Source organism: Nicotiana sylvestris, chromosome 1, assembly GCF_000393655.2.
Source record: "Nicotiana sylvestris chromosome 1, ASM39365v2, whole genome shotgun sequence".
Taxonomy (NCBI): Eukaryota; Viridiplantae; Streptophyta; class Magnoliopsida; order Solanales; family Solanaceae; genus Nicotiana; species Nicotiana sylvestris.
Window position 1 is genome coordinate 96,524,543 of NC_091057.1, and position 6,444 is coordinate 96,530,986.

Below are 6,444 nucleotides of genomic sequence, written 5' to 3' on the forward strand. Positions count from 1 at the left end.
GCAAGAAGGAGTATAAAATGTATCAAAATCCCTAGTTATCAATAATCACATATGCTCTCAGCCTCATATCAACAAGCTACCTCGTGGCGTACAAATCTCAGGCCCTCGGCATCATAATCACAATCAGTGTATCCTCACAACACAGGCCCTCGGCCTTACTCAGTCAGAATCTCATAAGCCACTCGGGCAATAGTAAAACATGATGCTCAACCCAAATTATTATTTAAAATATCATTTAATGTATTAAAACAGAGTAGAGATGGCTGAGTTATGAAAATAGTAGAATATAGCATGACTAGGTACAAGTATAAAGTCAAAACAGCGAGAAAATATCAGTAAAAATTCCCTAAGGGTCCAAATAGTTGGCACGATGCCTAAATATGGCATTCAGCCCAAAACATGATGATAGCAAATAGTTTTCAATTAAATACGTGGTAAAACAGTCATATGGGATGGACTAAGTCACAATCTCCAATGGTGCACGACCCCACGCTCATCATCTAGCGTGTGCGTCACCTCAATATAGCACAACGATGTGCAATTCGGGGTTTCATACCCTCAGGACAATATTTAAAATCATTACTCGTCTCAAACTGGTCCAAACTCTAGCCCGCGATACCTTTGCCTCTCGAATCGGCCTCCAAATGCTCCAAATCTAACCAAAATCAGTATATTATAATCAATATATGCTAAAGGGACAAAGTCCAGGCGAAAATAATCAAATTAACTCAAGTCTCCCAAAATTGCTCAAACCAGGCCCCTGGGCCCACATCTCGGAATCAGACCAAAGTCTCAAAATCCGACAACCCATTCAATTACGAGACTATCCATACTAGTTTCACTCTATTCCGACTTTGAATCGACTTTCAAATCTAAAAAATTCATTTTATGAAGTTCCACAATTTTTCCCAAATTTACATCCCAAATCTCTACTCAAATGAAGAATCCAACGTTATAATCATGTATTTTAGCTAAAATTGAGTTAGAATCACTTATCCCGATGCTTTTTCTTGAAAATACCTCAAAAAATTGCCAAATCCAGAGCTCTCTAGGTCAAAATATAAAATAAAACCCCAAATCTCGTATTTATAGAGTACCTTACGGATCCCCATCACCGCTGACCGCGGTAAAACCATTGCTACAGCGGAAAATGTTGACTGCAGTGACATAGTTTAGTATTTTGGTTATAATTTCTCTACAGATGTCCAAATTATGATTTCTATACCTTTCTGGAAACAAGACACGAAGGGCTACAACTTGTGTTTTTAAATCATCTCAACATTCCTTGTAGATAAAAGGATATAGGCTTCCGAAGTTGGACCAATGACCTACGGATTCTTTATGACCGCGGACCATTTTCCGTGACCGCAATAAAACCACCGCGCCCAGCGGTAAAACTTCTACCCCATCTGTAAATTTAAGCACCAAAACCAATGCCTAAGTCCATGTAATGCCCGAACTCGTTCAAAACTCACTCGAAACACACTCGAGGCCCTCGGGACCTCAACCCAAACGTACCAACACCTCCCATAACATCATTAAAACTTAGTCGAGCCTTCGAATCACTCAAAACAACGCCAAAATACCAAATCAACTTCGGATTCAAGCTTAAGAACTTAGGAACTTTCAAGTTCCACAAATGATGCCAAAACCCACCAATTCAACTCCGAATGACCTGAAATTTTCACACACATCACAAATAACACAAAGGACCTATTCTAACTTCCGGAATTCTATTCCGACCCCTATATCAAAATCTCACCTATCAACCAGAAAACGCCAAAATCCCAATTTCGGCAATTCAAGCCTGAACCTTCCACGGACCTCCAAAATACATTACTATCACGCTCCTAAGTCCCAAATCACCTAATAGAGCTAACCAATTCATAAATATTCCAATTCGAGATCATATACTAACAAGTCAAATCTTGGTTAAACCTTTCAAATTTTAAGCTTCAAATTGAGAACTGTTCTTCTAAATTCATTCTAATTACCCTGAAAATCAAAACCGATGATTTACATTAGTCAAAATACATCACACGGGGCTATTCATGCCCGAGAACTAGTGAGCGAACTGCAAAATCTCAAAACGACTGATCGGGTCGTTACAATATGCAGGTAAAATTATGAATGTCACCAAAATCGGATAGCATGAGGAATGTCCCTCTATGCCTGCATCCAGGGGCGTAAGCAGAAACTTTCATAAATGGTATCGAACATTTAAAGAATTTAAAATATTAATGAGCCACTATAATAACATTAGGGTTCTAGATCAACTCAAGTTATTGTGGAAAAAATTTAGACAATAATAATTACTTACCACTTCTGTGAGCAAAAAATGAGCTTTGACTCATCGATTTTGTCACTTATTACTGATCAAAATGTTGTTGGACTCTTTAAAGCCTCTACTTTTTAACAAAAAGAGGGCTTCACTTTTAAAAAAAAGAGGCTTCGAAAGTTCTAAAACCATGCTTGTAATGCAGTTTCGAACCCCTGACTTCTTATACAAAATTAAGCGCTTGACAATCAGACCATGAGACACTTTCTGTCCAGTAGTATCACTTATTTTATATATACACATTTGGATATTCTATGTGGAAACATTATATATATTTAATAAAGATTTCTGATGAAGCGGTGTCGAGTGACACCACTTTGCCTAAAGTAAATCCGCCCCTGCCTATATCTCAAGTACGCATGTCAAATGCAATGCATCTCAGTGATGAACTCATGTACTCACACTCTCAGAGTATTCAATCTCACTGCCTCTTGTTCTCTCTCACCATGCTCAATACTTAGCACACTCGGTCACTCAGTATTATATAGGGCAGATCCAGCCCAATGAAAATGAATCTAGGGCAGATCCAACCCAAAAATCAATAGCAACTGCGCCCACTGTGGATGTGCAGACTCCGGAGGGGATCATCCAGCCCAACCGCTATAATAATTCAAATCCTGGCATGAATCAATAAAGCTTGTTGCGGCGTGTAGCCGATCCCATAAATATCACTCATAACAGGCCCTCGGCCTCACTTAGTCATCAATCTTTCTAGTCTCTTGGGCTCACAACGCTCAATGCTAAGCAGCTCAAATCAATGATATGAGATGTGAGAGTATACATCAACACAGACTGTGATATGATATGTAATAATGAATGCGTCTGAGTACATAACTATAATTAAGCAAATAACTCAACAGCAAAAAATGACCACTGTGGGTCCCAATAGTACCAGCATATAGCCTAGACATAATTTCTAGCATAAACTACAACTCAGGTGATCTAACACATAGAATACAGTAAAAATGTCCAGATAAGATAGCTGCACAATTTCATGAAATCGACTAAATCACAATTCACATGGTGTATGCCCACACGCCCGTCACCTCGCATGTGCGTCACCGCAACATCAATCACATAACACGTAATTCAGGGTTTCATACCCTCAACACCAAGTTTAGACGTGTTACTTACCTCGATCAAGCTAAATCCAATACCGAGCAAGCCAAACAATACTCCAAAAATGCCATCCCATAAAAAGTTGTCCTTCTTTAGAAAGTCTGTTAGAGGTTGACTAATAAGGCCATAGACTCTGATAAACTTCCTGTAGTACCCAGCTAACCCCAGGAAGCCTCGTAGTTGCTTTACAGTTGTGGGAGTAGGCCAGTGCTGCACAACCTCTATCTTCTTTGGGTCAGTAGCAAATCTTTGTACAGAAATAAAGTGCCCCTGATATTCCACTCTTGGCACACCAAAAACACATTTAGAATGCTTGGCTAATAAACTATTCTGCATCATAAGGTCAAAAACCTATTGTAAATGAAGAAGATGATCTTGCAAGTTCTCGCTGTAGATAAGAATATCTTCAAAGAAAACAAGTACAAATCTTCTGAGAAGTTCCTGAAAAACATGGTTCATTAAGCACTGAGAGGTGGAAGGAGCATTGGTCAAGCCAAAGGGCTTGACCAAATACTCATAGTGTCCCATGTGTGTTTTGAATGTTGTCTTAGGTATATCCTTAGGATCCATCCTGATCTGGTGGTAACCAGACCTGAGATCAATTTTAGAGAAGATAGAAGCCCTTGATAACTCATCCAGTAGGTCATGAATAATAGGAATAGGGAATTTATCTTTAATAGTGCAATGGTTTAGATCCCTATAGTCCACACATAACCTGCAAGTGACATCCTTCTTACCTATCACCAGGACAGGTGAGGCAAAAGGATTGTTACTGTACTGTATGACCCCTTGCTGCAGCATCTCTTTTACCAACTTCTCAATGATATCTTTCTCTATAGAGGAATATCTATAAGGTTGGATATTGATTGGTTTGGTACCATGTTGCAATGGAATCCTGTGGTCAAATGCACCTCTTTGAGGAGTAGTGCAGTAGGTTCTGAGAATACTCGCTTATAGGTCATCAACAAGTCGTTGAGTGACTGTGGCATCAATTCATCATTAGGTAAATGTAAGGCTATCATAATTACATCACTTCCACAAGCAGGTAATGGTGCCTCAAACAACACTTGTAGCATATACAATCGAGCATTGTCACCTTGATACCTGTTAACAGCTTTAGAACTAGCGAGCTTAAAATCCTCCGAAACTCCGTTCAAAAAATGTTGTTTCCCTTGGTAGTTAAAGGTCATAATTAAGGCTGAATAGTCCATTGTGACTGTACCTAAGGTCTTCATCCACAAGGCTCCCAAAACCAAATCATATTTACCAACAAGAAAGACAATGAGGTCAGATACATATATAGTACCTTCTGGCATCCATTTAAAATCCTTTACCACTCCAGAAATGGCTTCAAGAGTGTTGTTGCCTAAGCTGACATAACTTAACATAGTAGGAGTAACAGAACAACCTAGATTCCTTGCAGCTGATGAATCTATGAAATTACGGATGCTACCACCATCTAGGAGAATTTGAAAAGGCTGTTTATCACTGTAACCTATAACATGAATGGTCTATGCTCCCTGGATACCAGCTAAGGCACATAATGAAATGTGAGGATGTTCTTCTTCAGCAGCAGGCCATTCCTCGGGAAGTATCTCAGCTTCAGAAATGATGTCTCCATTTTCTGTAGGTAAAGAATAAGGGTCCTTCAAGATCTAAGATGAACAATTGTTTTGGAAGATTACATTTGTGACCTGCAATGTATTTTTAATTTCATCACAGAAATAGCACAATCCCTGGGCCCTTTTTGGCTGTATCTCAGCTGGAGAAATAGTTCTCTTATTCCTAGGTACCACAGCAGTATTAGCAGCAGGTAATGCCAATCGAGGTGTATGACTAACTGCTGAGTATAGAGGAGGTTTGGGGCCTTCGTTATCATAAGAAATTCTCCTAGCAGTAGAGTAACCAGTTGAAGTATGTTTTTGAGCACTAGCATTAGTAGCCAAAGTGGCCTCAGCTAGCCTGAAAGTTTTAGCTAAGGTTTTGGGCTCATGCATCATAATAGGATTCACCAATTCCTCCTCCAAACCACCAAGAAAGCAAGAGATAGCTTGCTCAACAGTTAAGTTGCGTTGAGCTACCAAACTATCATAGGCAAATTGAAACTCTCTAACAGATCCTGTTTGTTTCAACTGTTTCAGTTCTAGCATAGGATCAGAAAAATCACCACTAAAAGTCTCGATGAGCTCAGCTATGTACTCATCCCACACATGTAACATAGGTAAATTCCTACACTTAAGGTATGAGTGATGCCAAGCTAGTGCCTCATCATCGAGGTTCATAGCTAATAACCTCACTCTCTGATTGAGAGGAGTTTCATCCTCAGTGAAATATTACTCAATTCTATACAACCACGTTTTCAAATTCTCTCCATTGAAATGAGAAAAAACCAGGTTATGACTTCGATTAGAATTAACACAGTAAGGATTTGGACCTAAAATACCCTGACCTGATTGGAGCATTTTTTCCTTAGCAGCTAATGTAGATGCATTATCCTTTGATTGTTGATTCAATTGCAGTCCATCAAAGGAATGTGTAAGAGCACTCACCATCTGCAGAAGTTCACCATGACGTTTGTCCAAATCATCTCGTAATTCCTGCTTTTTTGGTGCCAATTCTGCTCGAAGATCTAGCTGTTGAGCTGCTAGATCCTCATACTGCTCCTGCAAATCCATGGATTGATTAACAGTCACAAACATCAACAGCTCGTCGTGGGTCCATCGTCTACTTGGTTTTGATACCAATTGATACCACTCCAATGAAACAGTGGGAAAAATAATAGAAATGGAGAAAAAACAGAAGAAGAGAGAAGAAGAGAAGCATAACTTAGAGAGAAGAAGACGAAGAGAATAGGGAAACTCAATTCATATCAATCTGTGTTTACATTTTTTATGTATCTCCTATATATAATATTTGTAATGAAGCTAAAATGCTGAAATAAAAGGAAAAGGAAAAGGAAATGCAAACACGCTAATTGTGTGACACAA